The sequence below is a fragment of the Lacerta agilis genome, chromosome 7 (genome assembly GCF_009819535.1).
Source record: "Lacerta agilis isolate rLacAgi1 chromosome 7, rLacAgi1.pri, whole genome shotgun sequence".
Lineage (NCBI taxonomy): Eukaryota > Metazoa > Chordata > Lepidosauria > Squamata > Lacertidae > Lacerta > Lacerta agilis.
In genome coordinates, this window is record NC_046318.1 from 56,521,275 (window position 1) to 56,542,296 (window position 21,022).

A 21,022-nucleotide genomic window follows, 5' to 3' on the forward strand; every position below is an offset into this window, starting at 1 on the left:
CTCCATTTCTTCCCCTTCTATTTGCCAGGAGGTGATGGGACCAGTGGCCATGATCTTAGTTTTTTTGATGTTGAGCTTCAGACCATATTTTGCGCTCTCCTCTTTCACCCTCATTAAAAGGTTCTTCAATTCCTCCTCACTTTCTGCCATCAAGGTTGTATCATCAGCATATCTGAGGTTGTTGATATTTTTTCCGGCAATCTTAATTCCGGTTTGGGATTCATCCAGTCCAGCCTTTCGCATGATGAATTCTGCATATAAGTTAAATAAGCAGGGAGACAATATACAGCCTTGTCGTACTCCTTTCCCAATTTTGAACCAATCAGTTATTCCATATCCAGTTCTAACTGTAGCTTCTTGTCCCAAATAGAGATTTCTCAGGAGACAGATGAGGTGATCCGGCACTCCCATTTCTTTAAGAACTTTCCATAGTTTGCTGTGGTCGACACAGTCAAATGCTTTTGCGTAGTCAATGAAGCAGAAGTAGATGTTTTTCTGGAACTCTCTAGCTTTCTCTATAATCCAGCGCATGTTTGCAATTTGGTCTCTGGTTCCTCTGCCCCTTCGGAATCCAGCTTGCACTTCTGGGAGTTCTCGGTCCACGTACTGCTTAAGCCTGCCTTGTAGAATTTTAAGCATAACCTTGCTAGCGTGTGAAATGAGTGCAATTGTGCGGTAGTTAGAGCATTCTTTGGCACTGCCCTTCTTTGGGATTGGGATGTAAACTGATCTTCTCCAATCCTCTGGCCACTGCTGAGTTTTCCAAACTTGTTGGCATATTGAGTGTAGCACCTTAACAGCATCATCTTTTAGGATTTTAAATAGTTCAGCTGGAATATCATCACTTCCGCTGGCCTTGTTGTTAGCAAGGCTTTCTAAGGCCCATTTGACTTCACTCTCCAGGATGTCTGGCTCAAGGTCAGCAACCACACTACCTGGGGTGTATGAGACCTCTATATCTTTCTGGTATAGTTCCTCTGTGTATTCTTGCCACCTCTTCTTGATGTCTTCTGCTACTGTTAGGTCCTTTCCACTTTTGTCCTTAATTGTGGTAATCTTTGTACGAAATGTTCCTTTCATATCTCCAATTTTCTTGAACAGATCTCTGGTTTTTCCCATTCTGTTATTTTCCTCTATTTCTTTGCATTGCTCGTTTAGAAAGGCCCTCTTGTCTCTCCTTGCTATTCTTTGGAAATCTGCATTCAATTTCCTGTATCTTTCACTATCTCCCTCGCATTTTGCTTGCCTTCTCTCCCCCGCTATTTTTAAGGCCTCATTGGACAGCCACTTTGCTTTCTTGCATTTCTTTTTCATTGGGATGGTTTTCGTTGCTGCCTCCTGTATAATGTTACGAGCCTCCATCCACAGTTCTTCAGGCACTCTATCCACCAAATCTAAGTCCTTAAACCTGTTTTTCACTTCAACTGTGTATTCATAAGGAATTTGATTTAGATTGTATCTTACTGGCCCAGTGGTTTTTCCTACTTTCTTCAGTTTAAGTTGGAATTTTGCTATAAGAAGCTGATGATCAGAGCCACAGTCAGCTCCAGGTCTTGTTTTTGCTGAGTGTATAGAGCTTCTCCATCTTTGGCTGCAGAGAATATAATCAATCTGATTTCGATGTCGCCCATCTGGTGATGTCCATGTGTAGAGTCGTCTCTTGTGTTGTTGGAAAAGAGTGTTTGTGATGACCAGCTTGTTCTCCTGACAGAACTCTATTAGCCTTTGCCCTGCTTCATTTTGAACTCCAAGGCCAAACTTGCCAGTTGTTCCTTTTATCTCTTGACTCCCTACTTTAGCATTCCAATCCCCTATAATGAGAAGAACATCCTTCTTTGGTGTCATTTCTATAAGGTGTTGTAAGTCTTCATAGAATTGGTCAATTTCAGTTTCTTCAGCACTGGAAGTTGGTGCATAAACTTGGATTACTGTGATGTTAAAAGGACTGCCTTGGATTCGTATCGAGATCAATCTATCATTTTTGAAATTGCATCCCAGTACAGCTTTCGCCACTCTTTTGTTGACTATGAGGGCCACTCCATTTCTTTTATGGGATTCCTGCCCGCAGTAGTAGATATGATAGTCATCTGAACTGAATTCGCCCATTCCCGTCCATTTTAGTTCACTGATGCCTAGGATGTCAATGTTTATTCTTGCCATCTCATTTTTGACCACATCCAGCTTGCCAAGGTTCATGGTTCTTACATTCCAGGTTCCTATGCAATACTTTTCTTTACAGCATTGGACTTTCCTTTCGCTTCCAGGCATATCCGCAACTGAGTGTCCTTTCGGCTTTGGCCCAGCCGCTTCATCAGCTTTGGATCTACTTGTACTTGTCCTCCGCTCTTCCCCAGTAGCATGTTGGACGCCTTCCGACCTGAGGGGCTCATCTTCCAGCGTCATATCTTTTATATGCCTGTTGTCTTTGTCCATGGAGTTTTCTTGGCAGGGATACTGGAGTGGGTTGCCAGTTCCTCCTCCAGGTGGATCACGTTTGGTCCAAACTCTCCACTATGACCTGTCCATCTTGGGTGGCCCTGCACGGCATAGCTCATAGCTTCCCTGAGTAATTCAAGCCCCTTCGCCACGACAAGGCAGTGATCCATGAAGGGGTTGATGCCCTACGCATGTGCTTATTTTGCTTAATGGTTAATTTGGCCCTGTATGTGCCTGAATAGGGTTCCAATAGCCGTAAAAGGACAACCAGGATTCCTTGCTGCTCCTAGGGACTTAAACAGGACCTTTGGTCTGGGCCACATTTGAAAGCTGCAAAAATGCCCTGAAATTCTTCTTTCTCATTTGTTTTATATCTGGCAGATGACATTTGGCAGCATTTGACGGTTGGCAATGCAACAGTAGTTGTATCCCTGACAATATGGAAGTGTGGACGTTTTCAAACTTTGGCTATTCAAGGAAGAAATCCTGTGGCAACTTTTATGCCAAGGGTATATCTGCCATACAGTTCCACATGTTAAAGAGGACTCTGGGGAATATCCCAATTACAAATCCAGTGCACAGTGACTTGGGCTTTACCATCACACATTGTCAACCTTACCTTACAACACTCTCCACATTTCCCTGTCGCTGTACCTTGTAGAGCAGGATTCCTCTTTTGAGGAAGCTTGTTGGCCCTTGCTAATCTCCTCGCTGAAGAATTACTGTTAAATTTCAAAAGAACCAAAGGTTCCACAGATGACAGGTAGAAACCCAATGGTATGCCATAATTGGTGAATATTAAAAAGTATTTTGTGAATATTAAAAAGTATTTAATATTCAATGGCTTTTGAAAGATTGTCATCATGGAACAGTGTTTTTATCTGTCTTGGTGTAATCAACGTAATGGTGTTTTTACATTGCTGTATTCAATAGATCACATACAATGGGAAGCAGCATTTGACAGCTGACAGCTTGTAAGATTTCATATCTGATGCCTGCCACAATCAAACCATTGAGAGATGACAACAAAGCTTCAAATTTCAAAATTCGAAGTGCAAAATTCTCAGACAAAAATGTAAAGGGCAAGTTTGGAAAAATTCACCAATGTTTTGTTTCAACTCCTCTTCTCAGCCTCCATAAAGAATGTCAGTGTGTGTGTGTGTGTGTGTGTGTGTGTGAGAGAGAGAGAGAGAGAGAGAGAGAGAGAGATTGCACCTAACTGCAGGAACATGCAAGGCACACGTGGCCATTGGCCAGACCCTTAGCCAATCCGGGAAGCAGGAAAGCCTTGTGCCTGCCTCTTTTCTGCCTGCCCAATCACAAGCATAAATAAAAGCACATCGCTATGCCAATTGCAGGCCCTCCGAGTGTCCCTTTTTTCCAGGGACATCCCTGATTTAGAGAAGTCGCCCCAGTTTCTGATTTGATACCAAAACGTCCCACTTTTCCTTAGGATGTCCTTATTTCCATTGGAGAAATGTTGGAGGTAATGAGTTATCCAACCCTTGAGCCACCTGAAGGCCATCCTGTATAGGGAAGGGTTTTTTTAATGTTTAATGTTTTATTATGTTTCAATATATGTTGGAAGCTGCCCAGAGTGGCTGGGGCAATGCAGTAAGATGTGTAGGGTTTAAGTAGTAAAATTATCATTATGGAATGGGACGTCCCTATTTTCATCAGAGAAGTGTTGGAGGGTATGCTATTGTATTGTTGTAATGGAGGCGAAAAGTATTATTTTGATGTCTTCAGAGCATCCTCTAGGACAGTGGTGGTGAACCTATGGAACATGTGCCAGAGGGGGCACTCAGAACCTATGGCACGCGTGCCATAGCCCCAGCACAGAGCTGGCAGAAGGCGAGGGCAGCGCGTCGAGTCCTCAGCTCAACTTGTGTCTGAGTAGAAGCACCTCGGATGGGGCATCGGGGTGTGTGTGTGCAAATGCCCAATCCCACTCCTACTCATGTGCAAGCAGGAGCAGGGCAGGGATCTCTCAGCTGGGAAGCACAAAGCCTCCACTTCTGAGAGATCCCTGCCCTGTACCTGCTTGCTCGCAGGTAGGAGCAGGATCAGGATCAGGCAGCTCAGCTGGGGAGCACGAAGCCTCCACTCCACTTCTAAGAGATCCCCGCCACCACTCCTGCTTTCACGCAAGTAGGGGATCAGGCAGCTCAGCTGAGGAGCGCCTGGCTTCCTTCAGGTGGTGCAGGGGCTCTCAGATGCAGCTTCTGGGCTGCCTTCACCTTCCCCAACCTCAGTAACTATTCAGCCTGGCTACCTTCATGGGGTTGTAGGGGATCTAATGCTGAGGTGGGAGACTCCTTTAAACTTCTCCCTTGAGGGGAGTGCAGCCACGAACCCGGCAATGGAATGTGTGATGGAGCCTGCACCTCCCCAGCTGAGCAGTCCCCATCCAGTTCCTCTTCCCATGCAAGCAGCAATGCTGCCTAGCAGAGCAGCCCAATCCCACTCCTACTTGCCTGCAAGCAGCAGCAGGCTTGGGGGGAAGGGGGTGACATCCCTTGCCTGCTTGCTTGCCACCCAGCCCACCTTCCCACACTCTGAAAACAGACGTGTGGCAATCAAAATGAAGTTATACTCAGAACAGAGCATGTTCCGATTCTGAAAAAAGTCCGAAAACCAGAACACTCATTTCCAGGTTTGAAGTTTTCGGTTTCCAAGTAGTTTGAGAATTAAGCTGTTTGAAAACTGAGGTGCCACTGTATTGCTCCACGCTCTCTCCACATGGATGCGCCAACCTCCCCTTCTAAACTATAACCTCAGTATTCAGGCTAAACTGCCATGTTGGCACTTTGCAATAAATAAGTGGGTTTTGGGTTACAGTTTGAGCACCCGGTCTCTAAAAGGTTCGCCCTCACTGCTCTAGGAGCTGTTCCAAGTGGTGAAGACCTTGTTGAGCTCTAGCTGTGCGAGAAGTGAAATGCAACCCTTGGGCAGCTGCCACGACAACTTTTCAAAACACGCTGAGAGTCAAGTTGCTTGCATCTGCTCTGAGCTTGACATAACTGGTACAGTTCTAGAGCAGGTGTCCAGAGCACTGCCTAGTCAGATTTTGTGAGATAATTATAATTTGTTGCAGCCCTTTGAAGCGGACAAGATGCTTGAATACGTCTGTCCGATAGCATGCAACCTTGACTACATATAGTCTTGTCTCATCATGACTAGTAAGAACTGGCAGAGAAAGATTGGTGGGTGGGTTGAGAGGGTGATAGATGCCTTGCTATGTCAGGGGGTGTTGCCTGCCTCCTTGAAAGAGATGAGGACTTCTCTAGACATAGAACTACCACTCAGCCACAAAAACCCTTCTTAGGGAAAGTGCTTGAGTCAAGACACATCTCAGTTTGGGTTCATGCAAGGGTTTGGGACTGAAACAGGATTCCCTAACATATGACCTGCTAGGGGAAAGATAAGGTATGATCCTGTTAGTGGGCTACTGTGAGGTATCACAGGGTTCCATCTTGGTCCTCATCGAATTGAAACTGCTAGGTGAACAGCAGCACAAGAGGGGAAAAAACTCCACTCCATATAATAGGCACTCATCATCCAAGGGTGGCACCCGACCGCAATCCAAGGGGAGGGGCTGTTGCCTTTATCCCCTTTATAGGGGATTCGTGGATGATTCGGGTTGGCTGCTGAGTGACAAAGGATATTGCACTAGATGAAGCCTTGGGCTGGTCCAGCAGGTCTTCTCTTTTATTCCTATGGGTAAGAAAGTGAATCTGTGCACTATCTTCCATCCATCATGTGATCTTTCTGTAAACATCACTGGATTAGGGGCCACTGGGAAGGATGAAAGTGTATGTTGTACATTATATTTTACTTTACCTGCAGACACAGACATGAATGAATATGAGCAACACTCCCCAAATACCTTGCAACACTTCTGTATATTTGAAAATATTGAATGAGGCATATTTGAACAGTTTGAGACTGGATAAATATTAAATAATAGTCATCATAAATATTAAAGTGTTTGTTTCTGATTTTTTAAGAAGATATATATTTTATTTTTGCATTATTTCATAGGAAAGCAAATGTTAATAGTGCCAGCCAAAACTACTTTCATTTTTATTTAAAAGGCCACAAATTATTGATAAACACATCTGAGTTTTTAGATTGGTTATTTCTTAGAGGTTATTTGGGGTCATAATTATAAATCTCATTATCTTGCTTGAAGGAGAAGGTCTCTTTCATTATTACGGTGCTGAGGTCCATATCCCTGAAGCTAATTGCAAGGTATTGCTGCAGAGTTCTAATTGTTTGCCATCAAAATAGCTGTGTAAGCTTGATTAACAGTGTTCAGCAACATTCATAATAGTCCAGGCCTGGTCCTGCATAAAATAGAAACTGGGGGGAAAATCAATAAGATTTAATAAGATCAGGAACAATCACTTACAATAGTACATCAATCACACAAAGTAATAGGTGCAGGATTTGATAGGGTCCTGAACTGCCTGAGAGATTCATAACCAGCACTCGTTAATGATTTGTTCATTTGCATTTTATCAATTCAGCTACAGCTGACAAGCAGAAGGAGCAATAAGGAAATATGTTGACTTTAACTCATCAGGCCTTGCAATTAAAAAAATAACAGATAATAGCAGCTAACCTGTCGTGTGGAAATCAAAAAGAGGGCTACCATCTATCTGACTTCCTGAAGTGTGAGATTATAATAAATTGGCATAATACAAAGGCTATTAGCATGCCCATAACCTTTCAGTAAGCCTCATTATGTTTCAGGAAAAGTGAGACAAAATATAAGATTTAAAATTTGTCCTCTGCTTGGTATTCGCTCTCCTCTCTCTTCTCCATCCTTCATGTGAGACAAATCTATAAACACTTTTAAAAATGTAAATGTAAGGTGCAGATGATTGTCTAGTTCCTTGCCCTTTTAAGTAAACAAAGCCCTAGGCTTTGCCTAGGGTCAAATCCATATCAAATAGTCAACCAGTCATAATGAGGCAGCTTTCTAATGATGATTATTTACCATTATCAGACTCAATCAGCATTTATTTTTTTTGCCTACTAAACCTACCTAAGCAGAGTTTCATGTCTTTTAACACACATTAAGCCAAATAAACAAACATGCTGCATGTCCCAAGTCCCAAGCTCGAATGTGTGCAACATGTCAGATTGATGTCTGTCTGAAACAAGCATCCCAGAGCTGCATAGCCTTAGAAGGGTGACTAGAGACATTGAGCGTACACATTTGGTGAGATATATAACGATAGGAGGAAGCCCAGTTTCATAGGATTCTTTCCTTTAACTGGGCACCTGCCTTGAGAAGATGTGCATGAATTAATTCTGCAAGTATTTTCTGCAAGCGTTCCTCAACCTTGCCACCAGTGGATGCTGTTTTGTCCAACTCAACCATTTTTGGTTCCAGTTAATCGATATGTTCTATATTTACAAACACAAACACAGACAAATCTTTCGCCCAAAGTAAAATAATGCCATGAACTTTCCTGGTACAGTAGGTAATGGAAATTTTTAGTGCTTCAGTTTAGAGCCCTATAGGAGGAGAGAGAAGTTTTTCCATTCGCTGCAGTTGGGTGGGCAGCCTGTCTGCACAGATAGTGCCAGCTCCAGGTTTTGGAAGGCCCTTAGTAAATCACCCTCCTTTCTCTCAATGCCATATTTTTTAAAAAAATGAAAATTCAGACACAAAAGTTGTTGGAGAGAGAGAGATAGAGAGAGATAGAGAGAGAGAAAGAGAGGGAGAGAGAGGGAGATCATTTTGGAGCTATTTTTTTTCAGGAAAATCGGTAAAACTGACATTTCCCCTGAACATTTTTTGCAAATTTTCGCCCAGATGCTGCTTCTGACTGCAATGTTCCAGATATGTCTGGGAAGTTCTGAATGTATGGCAACCCTCCTGTTCTTCCTCATCAATACTAGTAACTGCTTGCTTGCCAGGCAGAGAGTCAAGTGAACTCCTTCTCTCTCTCTCTCCCTCTCTCCCTCCCTCCCCCCTCTCTCTAACACACACCCACACCCACACACCCATTATCTGGCCCAGTGTGAAAGGCAAATGAACAAACAGGTTGCCATGGTAATGATGAAGAACAGGTTCAGGGGAGTGTATGCCATTGGACCACCTGGTGGAGTGCAGGCTCTTGACAGATGCCCAACCTATCTGACCCTTGAGGGCAACCTTAGCAGGGCTGGTCCATAACATTCGGCTGCTTGAGGTGCAATGACACACATGGAATCTGACCAGATTGGCAGCAGATTCTTACTACAATCCTGGCAAAGGAACATCCTCTGCCATACTTGAGGATTTGTTGTTGTTTAGTCATTTAGTTGTGTCCGACTCTTCGTGACCCCATGGACCAGAGCACTCCAGGCACTCCTGTCTTTCACTGCCTCCCGCAGTTTGGTCAGACTCATGTTAGTAGCTTTGAGAACACTGTCCAACCATCTTGTCCTCTGTCATCCCCTTCTCCTTGTGCCCTCAATCTTTCTGGAGTCTTTTCCAGGCAGTCTTCTCTTCTCATGAGGTGGCCAAAGTATTGGAGCCTCAGCTTCAGGATCTGTCCTTCCAGTGAGCACTCAGGGCTGATTTCCTTAAGAATTGATAGGTTTGATCTTCTTGCAGCCAATAGGACTCTCAAGAGTCTTCTCCAACACCATACCGTAATTCAAAAGCATCAATTCTTTGGCGATCAGCCTTCTTTATGGTCCAGCTCTCACTTCTATACATCGCTACTGGGAAAACCATAGACAAAATGCCTAATATATCAGAATTATACCTGTTCACTTTTGAACTCATTAGGTTGACGCCGATGCACCATGAAACCTTGCCCCTTCTCAATGCTTCTTTATTCCAGCATGTGTTTGACCTTCATCAATATGCCATGATTTATTTTTTTGTGAGACCTAGGACATGCCATGCCCAACACACCTTTCATTATTGTTGCTTTGAAACTGGATTATCAAAGTTATCAACTCTCCACGTGATATTAAATACTTCAACACCACCAACATTTTATAACATGGAAAATAAACTTCTTTTTTAGAGTTTTTCAGTGGCTAAATAATCCCCACTTCCCAGTTGGGATGCTTTTACTTTGTAGGAAAAGACAGCTTGGGTATGTTCTGGCTGAATAAGCAATGCTAAGAAGCAAAATATCCAGCACTGGGTGTTCTTCCATGGAAAAAAAATGAAAGAAAGATCTGATTCTAGGCAACAACCGCAGGTCAGTAAAGACAAATCACACCAGAATGATTTTCACCCCCAAAGGAACAGCAGAAAGGGAACGATATCAGTGGTATGAAGCTGGTTCATGTAAGGAAAAGAAACTTGCAATAATGTTATGGCCTGTGGCTGACAGTTTGTGATTTTGTGCACTGGTTGTTATACCCAGAGAATTGGCAAATGAAGGCCACAGTTGGAAGGGTTACAAACAGTTTTATAGGGAGAAAACAAAAATAAATAAATAAAAACTTGAAGTCTGTAAGATCTTCAAGCATTGCTGATAATGTGAACTTAACTCTAAGTCACATTTCAATTTGGATTTAAAACCAAGGGGGCAAGTAAATAAACTTAGGAATGAGTCAAAAGAAAGAAACTCATAGATGTTGCAAATTTTAAGGTTTTACAGTTTACATTATTGGTATATATGTGTACACACATCCACCCACCACCTGTGCCACCTCTCTCTTCACACATGGATGTGCTTTCCTACGCAGAATAGCTTTGCTGTGTCTTTCAAGGAAATGAGATGGTCCACACTTTTGTCTAGAGAGTTCCAGAAAAACATCTACTTCTGCTTCATTGACTACGCAAAAGCATTTGACTGTGTCGACCACAGCAAACTATGGCAAGTTCTTAAAGAAATGGGAGTGCCGGATCACCTCATTTGACTCCTGAGAAATCTCTATGTGGGACAAGAAGCTACAGTTAGAACTGGATATGGAACAACTGATTGGTTCAAAATTGGGAAAGGAGTACGACAAGGCTGTATATTGTCTCCCTGCTTATTTAACTTATATGCAGAATTCATCATGCGAAAGGCTGGACTGGATGAATCCCAAACCGGAATTAAGATTGCCGGAAAAAATATCAACAACCTCAGATATGCTGATGATACTACCCTGATGGCAGAAAGTGAGGAGGAATTGAAGAACCTTTTAATGAGGGTGAAAGAGGAGAGCGCTAAATATGGTCTGAAGCTCAACATCAAAAAAACTAAGATCATGGCCACTGGTCCCATCACCTCCTGGCAAATAGAAGGGGAAGAAATGGAGGCAGTGAGAGATTTCACTTTCTTGGGTTCCATGATCACTGCAGATGGTGACAGCAGTCACGAAATTAGAAGACGCCTGCTTCTTGGGAGAAAAGCAATGACAAACCTAGACAACATCTTAAAAAGCAAAGACATCACCTAGCCGACAAAGGTCCGCATAGTTAAAGCTATGGTTTTCCCAGTAGTAATGTATGGAAGTGAGAGCTGGACCATAAAGAAGGCTGATCGCCGAAGAATTGATGCTTTTGAATTATGGTGCTGGAGGAGACTCTTGAGAGTCCCATGGACTGCAAGAAGATCAAACCTATCCATTCTCAAAGAAATCAGCCCTGAGTGCTCACTAGAAGGACAGATCCTGAAGTTGAGGCTCCAGTACTTTGGCCACCTCATGAGAAGAGAAGACTCCCTAGAAAAGACCCTGATGTTGGGAAAGATGGAGGGCACAAGGAGAAGGGGACGACAGAGGATGAGATGGTTGGACAGTGTTCTCGAAGCTACTAACATGAGTTTGGCCAAACTGCGGGAGGCAGTGAAGGATAGGCGTGCCTGGCGTGCTCTGGTCCATGGGGTCACGAAGAGTCGGACACGACTGAACGACTGAACAACAACAACAACACACTTTTGTCTGGTGGCTGCACTGAAATGCATAGCAACACTTACATGTGTGAGAGATTCATGTGTGCAGAGCTTAGAATGTACAGACCTCTTTGTTAAACTGATTAGGCTGAAATCCAACACACAGTCGCATGGCTTCAGCTGAATTTAAGGAAATGTACGGTAACTTTTGAATGAGATCACAGCTTTAAAATGCAACCCTCACCTACCCACCCACCCACTGCTCCATATCGATATGCTACCATTCTGGCATTTTTGTTAAGTATAATTTGATATGATTTGATATCTGGAGTGATTGCATAAACTCAAGTTACCAATCTCAAAGTGTCACTACTTTACAACTTTTGCAGCATGTTAACTTTCTTCCGAATTTACATAATGTTTAAATAATATACCTTCTTTTCCCCCTTATCCCTACATTAATGTGATTAGAATCAGCTGAAGCACTGTAATTTTCTTCTAAGCCTGCTTTCCACCTACGCTTGCTTATTATAAGTATAATTTATAAAACTAGCAGCCCCTGATCAGTTTAGCTGTCAACATTCTTTACTGAGAGTAAAAAAAAGCTTTATAAATTGTATTATTGTTTCTCCTTAATAGCCCATCTCACATAAACAAACATCAGAAAATTGTTGCTGTTGTTTATATATTTTCAAACTGTATCTTGTTGCTGTAAGAGTTACAGTGTAAGTAGTAAAGGAATACAGGGACTGATATATTATGCAATTAAATTGATGGATGGTTAATTGAGCCTGTATGGCATACCATATGTGTACTCATGACCTGAATGTCACTGGTCAAATTAAAGCTTCACACATTTGACCAAAGAACATATGTTGTTACTGAGAATGCAGGAGAGAGTTACCCTTTTATGGTTTTAAAAAAGAAAAGCATAACTGGTTTTGCTTTTTGGTTAGTAGAGCACTAAGTCCTAATGAGTGCAGATAGAAAGGAGTTTCCTTTTTTTTAAAAAAAAAAATCCCTGAAAGATATTAATTAAAAGCTTACTGACATCATGCCCATTAACTGTGGCAGACACTTTCATTAATTTGTTTGATCTCTCCTGGTATGTGACATATTCTGAAACACAGTGTTTGTGCCCTTATGAATCAAATGTGAACTGTCATTGAACTTTAATTTTTAATTATCCTTTACTAACATGTTTTTCCAAATTAAAAAAAAAATCATATTGATGTGTAGGAGGAGCTATGTTGGTGATTTATAAAAGCAGGTAATACCTGGTTGTTGAAATGGCAGCTGTGCATTGGATGTTAGCCACATGCAACCACACAATAGGAGATGGGCAGTTGGGTTAGGAATACCTACAGAAATTCTGATCTGGAGGAGAACTGCTGCATAGTTGTTCTCTGTTGTTGTTGTTTTCTGAATTTTGTTCATAACGCTGTGCACCTGTTGTTCACTATAACCTCCTGTTCAGTTTCTCTTTCTTCCCTCTGTGTATATGTGTGCACTGAAAAACACTGCAGAAATAAGAAGTGATCCTAATATGATTATATGTATGTTTGATACAAACTTTGGCATTTAACCCATACATGTCCATATGAAAAACACAGCACCAAAAGAATCTTGAGTCAATCATATATGAATGAATACATCAATATTGCTTTTTGTGGTGTTTTTCAGTGTGCAGGTGTACATAGGTAATGTTGTGAGGAAGAGATGCAAGTGAACTGGAGATATAGGAATGATGCATATACTCCCATCCTGGAATTATAGAATTGTCCTTTATAAACAGGAATTAAAGAAAAATAGAACCAGACCCTGGCCTTAGCATTAGACCAGGCATGGTCAAACTTGGCCCTCCAGCTGTTTTGGGACTACAACTCCCATCATCCCTAGCTAACAGGACCAGTGGTCAGGGATGATGGGAACTGTAGTCCCAAAACAGCTGGAGGGCCAAGTTTGGCTGTGCCTGCATTAGAGAAAGTGCAGCAGCCACCTCTGGCTGCTGCAGATGGTTAGGGTCAATCATGAAACACTGGAGTACAGAGCTCTGTGTGTCTACTGTCTCAAGTATGGAAAGGATGCTATTCCATCGCAGGTGTTGATATCACAGTTCAGGTACAATTTCAGCTGTTTTCTGGAATGCCAGGAGCCTGCCATCATATACCTCATGGAACACAGTATTAGGGATGATGTGGCCGGGTGGGGAGAAATTTAGTTGGGTTCACATTTCAACGGGGCCTGACAAAATGTGCTCTTCCCAAAACAGCATGTGAACGGAAATGCATCTGTCATTTGAAATTCTCCACAATTCCACAATGCAGTCCTGAACAGGGGCGTCGCTAGGGGGGGGCGCTGGGGGCGGTACGCCCCCGGGCGACAGGGGCCACAAGCGGCGGGTGGGGGCGACAAGCGGCGGGTGGGGGCGACAAGCGGCGCCCCTCCCGCCACTCCCCAGGCAACGCCGGTCACCCCGGGAGCAGCAGCGCTGCACGGATGGGGTGCTCCCTCGGCCGTGCGCTGTTGCTCCTGGGGCGACCGGAGCGAGCGGCGGCGCATGGGGGTGACAAGCGGCAGCCCCTCCCGCCATTCCCAAGCGCTGCCGCTCCCTCCGTCACCCCAGGAGCAACAGCGCACGGCCGAGGGAGCACCCCGTCCGTGCAGCGCTGCTGCTCCCGGGGTGACCGGCAGCGTGGGGAGTGGCAGGAGGGGCCGGCGCTTGTCAGCCCCACGCGCTGCCGCTGGCTCCGTGCCCCCGGGAGCAGCAGCGCACGGTGTGTGCGGTGCTGCTGCTCCTGGGGCAACGGAGCGAACGGCGGCACGTGGGGGGGACAAGAGGCAGCCCCTCCCACCATTCCCACGCGCTGCCGCTCCATCCGTCACCCTGGGAGCGGCAGCGCACGGCCCGACGACGGAGTGCGCCTGCGCGCGCAGGCGCACTCTGTCATCGGATCGCCGCTTCCACAGCCTCCTTTTGAGCCGGAGAGCTTAAAAGCGAGCTCTTCGGCTTAAAAGAGGGCTGCAGAAGCGGCGCCGGCACCCCCGGAAACGCCACTGGTCCTGAAACCAAAATACGTGCACAGAAATGCATATATTAGAGGTAAGTGTGCATCAAATGCATCCGTTAGTGAAATAATATATCCAAAAGGCATTTTATTAAGGACAATATCAACAGTATGTATTAGGAGCAATGTGTGTTAAACAGCTTTAATACATTTTTGTGAGGGCTTCTTGTACAAAAGAGAGAGAGAGCAAACTGATGTGGGAGTGTGGTGAAGAAACTTAAGACCAGGAAAATAAACAAGGAAACTTGAAAGAAATCTGAAATTAACACATTCATCGATCCCTACGCAGCACAGAGCAAACTTTGGGAATAAATAGATAGAAGAGGGGAAATCCAGTCATCTCTAGTTATGCCCCAATCGCTAAGTTCCAGGTTGTTCCCCCCCCCCGCCAGATGCACATCACAAAGCATTGTTGTTTTCATGATTATTGGGTTTATCTCTTTGTGGCAGGCTTATTATTTTTGTTGTATTTTATTTATCTGAATAGTATTTAATGACATTCTGGCTTTGTCAGATGTTTTGCATATATTTCTTCTAAAGCAGCTATTAGGGAAGTGACTTTAGCATCACAAATGGTTTAAAGTAAATTATGTTATTTTACAAAATTTATTGCTGTAGGAGAACACATATAGGAGGCAATACTGTTTTATCTCTGACATTGCTTTGATGAGTCATCCATTTTGACAGGTAACTGTCTGCTTTAAAGCTATTTCGTTTGCATCAATGCAGAGATAAAATGAGAGCAGATCGCGACGTAATGTGGAAGCAAAACAACACCCATCACAGCACTGTTAGAAAAATAAAGATTTGTAATGACACACACACAGAGAGAGAGAGAGAGAGAGAGAGAGAGAGAGAGAGAGAGAGAGAGAGCGCTAATAGAGAAATGATTTTAATTTAGGCATTGATTATTGCTAGAAATGTCCATATCCTTTGTCCACTGGCATTATTCTGTAAAGAGAATAGCGGTGCCCCTGCTATGTAATTTGTTACTGACACTTTGAAGATTATGATAATGTGCATATAATAAAATTGCCAACAATGGAGGAGTCCTGTAATTGTGAACTAAATTCGAAGAGGCTTGCTTTGAGGACTAACGGTGCCTTCATTTAGATTAGCTTACCTTTTCAAGTGTTCTGCTAGGAACCTCTATCACACAAATTGAGGCAGGAACTTTATTATCATCACTATAGCAACTGCGAGGAATTTTATTTCAAAACAGTTGGCTACCTGAAAATTCTCACATGATGGAAAGGACCACAGATGATATATACATTTTAATTCATTTTCATTTTATTCCTGGTTTGAAGTGTTCCATAAACCAGAGTAGTGCACTTTTTATAAAGAAGAAAAAGGAGGAGGAGCAGGGATTGCTGGTGCCATCTTAAATTGCTTCTTTAATGCAGCCATTTCGATCAGGAGAGCAGTTCTTTGCAGACCTTGGGTGGTATTATTTCATGTAAAACTGTAATTGTGCTTGGCTGCAGAGTAAAGAACACTGCTTTAAATGTATAGTGCAGAAGGGACCTGTATCTATTGAGATCTATATCTATATTTTTATTTCTATGCATCTAGTTGTATAAGTTTGTTTGGATTTTGGAGTATTACTTAAAGAATTATAGTCACACAACAGAGTGTATTGATACACCATGCAATGTAACCATTGATAAGATGAAGGAGGTTAGAAGCTTTATGAGGTTTTGCCAGTGACTGCACTGAATCTGTGTGACTGGTTTGATTTTTGCAATAGATACATCATAAATATGGCATGGAAAATGTATTTCCTAATACCCAGGGGGTGAACGAAATACTGTACTTTCTTCACCAGGATGTGGGGTGTGTGAGTGGGGCAGCGACTCAGGTTTTTCTAATCCACCAGGAGTGCACTTCCTACATCTTACCTTCTGTGAAGACATATTATCTGAGGAGCAATGGGAGACAAGGATTAGATAACTTCTTTCTGCAACCGTGGTGACTGTATGTAAGCTCAGGGGGGTTTCAAACAAAGTCACAGCGAACAACCAAAACATGGGGAAAGGTAACAGTGATAAGGGACAACAGTGAGAGGCTTTCCGGTCATGTCATGAGTCAATGGCGGTTGCTTGCTCCCCATAGCCCTCTGTGGGCAGTGAAGAGGTTCAGGCAGGGGAAAGCCAAGATTTATGAGGCACAAATCCTGGCAATGTTCCCCAGTGGGGTCTGGGGAACTCACTGCATCCTGCTGTGCCATGCAAACCCAGGTCTGCCAACTTGAAAGGCAGAGCGGGTGTGACCTGGGAGTGTGTCCCTGCCATGGACGAGCCTCCGTCTCCGGCATGATTTGTGGTTGATTCCTCTATAATTTGGACAATTGGTATTAATCAAGAGGTACTCCTGGACCGACATATGCTAATAGGCTGCAATCAGTCAGCTGCCAAAAGGACTGGGCTTAGCTCTTTGAGTGCATTTGAATGTGTTTTTTGAAGCTTGAGAATCCTTACAACAGCTGGGAAAGGAAGGTGGAGAACAAGGTGCTTTGTGCTTTCTTATGTCTTTCAAGTGGTCTCCTTTTTTCTTGTTCTCCCCTGTATAATGAAAGAGACGTGTGTATCCACTGCTATGTTATTCAGTTTGTTACTTTGGAAAAGTGGAGGGAGGCATTTGATTTATGCTCAACAAGGAATTTAACAAAGTTTTCCTATGCCCTCTCCCCTTGACTGAGGCTGAATGGACTTTATTTGAAATTATTCCTGGACTGGACCAGGAGTGCTGTTGGAGGATTGCAGTTGGAAAAAAAAGAATGAACTGCTGCCAAACAGATGCGGAAAAGATGCTGAATTTGAGAAAAGATTTTGCTTTTAACTGTGTGCCAAGGAGGAACTCCAGAGTGGAATTTTAATGGCGGAGTATGGATATGCAGTCTGTGAGTTATTTATGGCTGCAGCTCATACGCTAGTCCATAAACAGTGGAAGGAATGGAATGTGACCTTGTATCATCCAGATAAACATTGCAAAGAAATGAACAATGGAAGATAGTAATTAACTTTCCCAGCACACCAGGTCCGGAACAACAATGTATATGAAACAGATTATTTATTTATAATATGTAACAGAGGTGCTGTTCGTAAGGTGAAAAAAGCGGGCAGCTGGAAGAATGGTTTAACGGCAAGTGAAGGTTGTCAACTGGACTCTAAAGAAGAAATGATGGGGCTGTGCAAGGAAATGATGGTGATCATATGTTTGGAACAGGAGGGGAAAACCTGATTTTAAGAAACGGCATTAAATTGATTTAATTCAGTTTGATTCGTAATAATTTTGAAAAAGAATAAAAATAATTTAGGGAAAAAGAAGAAACAACAGTGAGAGAACTACAAGTGGTCACTATGGCTGTTGTTTCTGCTTCACTGGTAGAGGTTAGACTGTATTTTCACTCGCCACAGTGCAGTTTCCTGTATGTAGAGCATCACAGTGTGTAGACCTCTTGCAGTAACTGTGAATTTCGCATTACTATGCCATGTTTCTGTTCTAGGTTCACACAGCAATACACCAATTCTAACTGTAGAATTAACACATGGTTTATTTCCCCCTCCTATTATCCATCCAAGTCTTCTTGGACCTGCTCACCCCTAGGCTTCCTACCTATACCCAGGAGCAATCTGTAAGGGAGACCTGGGCCCCATCATGCTTCATACAGAAAGGTTTCCATCTACAGTAGACTTTTGTGGTAATCATCGCTCAGGACAAATTGAGCAGGGTGAGAAGGCTGTACATGGAAAAGTACCCAGGTATCTGGTCAGTTAGGTGGCTAAATATGTGGTGTCCGTGTGGCAGAATGTTGTAATTTGTTTTTCCCTAGTAACTCATATTATTAATATGTTTCATTTCCCTAAGAATTGGGAATAACTGCCCAGCCTGGATCCCCATTTAGCTCATGCATTAGAACTGAGTTAGTAGATATTTGCAAAACTTCCAAACAAGGTCACGTTGACACGGTGCTATATTAATGATCTTTGCAGAGTTGGGAGAGGGAGAGAAACCCTTTAAAAAAACACCTATTTATGGGGTTTTAGGCGAAGTAGGTTTCTTAAATTGCTTACGTTCCACAGATTCTTTCCATCTCAGGGATTTTTCTAAAAGTTCTAACTATTTTTTACCATTATTATTATTACTGTGAAGACTGAGCAGACTACAACAATCAGCTAGTAAAGGGGAGAATAGTGTTTAGTTGTTGATTCTTACATCTAAAATGCGGGTAACATAATGAACCCTCTGGAGAGGCACTCCCAGGTGGAACAGTTTGTGTCTGTGCTTGAGGAGGTTTAAATTAGTTATTTTGTTTTTTTAAAAAAAGAAGAATATCCTGTGATGAAAGCTCCACTACCAACTGCTTTTGCTTTACTTGTCACTGACTCTTCAGGGCAATAAACCAATTACTTGCTGCTGTAGTAAGGGCTCTTTCTTACTGTTTTAAATGCATGTTAGAGATATAGCGATCATCACATATTTGGGGAGTCAGCATTTCCTGTTCATTATGATTGCAAATTAATGGGCTTCTTTGCAGAAGCAGTTTTGTTGTCAAAAAGGACTGGTTACAGGATTCAATGGTATACAAAGGGTTAGCATAATTGGGGAGGGAGGCTCCTGCTTCTTGAAAAATGCACTTTAACCCTTTTGTTCTTGCAAAATAAAATCATGACATTAATGCACCTAGTATGAAATCCCTCCTTTTGTCATCTTTAAAATGTCTACCACCCATGACCTACTAATGTACAAAATCCATGTATGTCAAGAATTCTTTTTTAATATACAACATGCACAAAATAGCAGGTTGCTTTAGTAAATTAAAAATGCTGTGAAGCCCATACAGAAAATATATTTAACTGTGTATTGATTTTAGGAAGTTTTTTAAAATAAATAAATAAACCCAATTTAGCAAGGCCATAGAAGTCGCATAGAAATAGCTTTTAAATGATTGGTTGTGTAAAGCAGTGTCTGAGAAAGTATCTGGTTTAAAGCCCATATTAACCATAAACTCATTAGGTGGCCATGTAGATAGGGAAGCCACTCCCAACCTCAACCATCTTTTTGCAGTATGGGGATCACAGTACTGACCTTGATCAGGGCCTACCCATGAGACATGGTGAGGCAACTGCGTCAGGCAGCAGGATCCCCATGGGCGACAAATCCTTGAAGGGGCACATTATGTATTTTGCCTCAGTTGCCAAAATGTCTTGGGCTTGTTCTGCCTATGATAACTATTCTAAATGTTCTACAGAGATACATACACGTTAAGTATTGGTAGTGATTTGTGTTTGTTTGTTTGTTTTTGCTTATAAGAATTCATAGTACAAGCTCTTATTTATTAAGTTAATATTTGTTCTAAGAGTATAAATAAATGAATAGCGCACAGCCTTTTCAGCCCTAGAACCTCTCTTTAATCACATTCATTACCTCTCACTCCCTTTCTTCCCATTTTGCCCTCCTTTTCTTCTATACATTTCTTCCTCTATTCTTTCTTTCTACCACTCTTCCCTTCTTAAAAAAGACAACACCAACCAACCAACCACACATAATCCTCACTTATCCCCCTGCAAAAGAAAATTACAATAGTATTTCTGTCAACAGTTTGTTTCACCTTAGGCCATGGTCTAAGACACAGCCTTAGGCTGCCACTCTATATGTACATCCTGGGGAGTAGGCACCATTGAATTCTGTGGAACTTATTTTGAAGTACACACTAGAGCTAGGGAAGAAATTCTGTTCAGTTCATGATGAAAGGCGAACCTACCTTATTTGCATTTCCTTAAATGGTACAGAAACTGAGAATCAGGCAACCTTCAAAATTTGCATATCTCCGAATTTTGCAATGTAGTTCTTCAGCTAAGTAAGACATACAAAATGGCTTATAATAGGTTCAGTGTGCATTAATGAAATGGCATAGAAAATGCATTACATTAAGTGAAATTGCTTGCAAAAATATGTATATTAGACAAAATTAAACACAAGTGTGTATATTAGAAGAAATTCACACTGAAATGCTAATGGATTTCATGGGGGCTTTTTTTAAAAAAAGTAATTTGCAAACTGATATGGAAATGTGGAGTAGAAAAATGAGAAACCAAGAGAAACTGAAATTGACATATTTGCCCATACCTACCAGATGCATATAGGGTGCATTCAGACATGCGAAATATTGTGTTAGTTTTGCTGGTTATAATGCTAGCAGTTCCGTTCCAGGTTCTAATGTTCCTTTTAGATGGCATTACCTGTTGACTTTTTTTTATCAATATACTGTCATGTTGTGCTAAATGTTAAATGGTGGGAAAGCACTGTATGCCAAGATACCACCCAAAATTTCATCATGTGAGGGGTGTTGGCATGATCATGAAAACCATGTGAAAATCACAATGCAAAAATCCTGAAATTTTTGAGTTGCAAATGGATTTTTTTCTGGAAGCGATTAACAATGAAATGAGTGCTACACATCCACTAGATCCACAAAATTTCCAGAAGTGCATTTTACACCATGTGTTTGCATCATAAGGTTAGGAAATCTTGGGGACATGGAATAAAGTGCTCTCTGTAGTCATCAAACTATGCTGCAGGAAATGTGCAAAAATGTGTTACACAGAAACAAGAATCATCACACACATACCATACACATACCCTTTTCCAAAAAACAACATTCAAACAGAA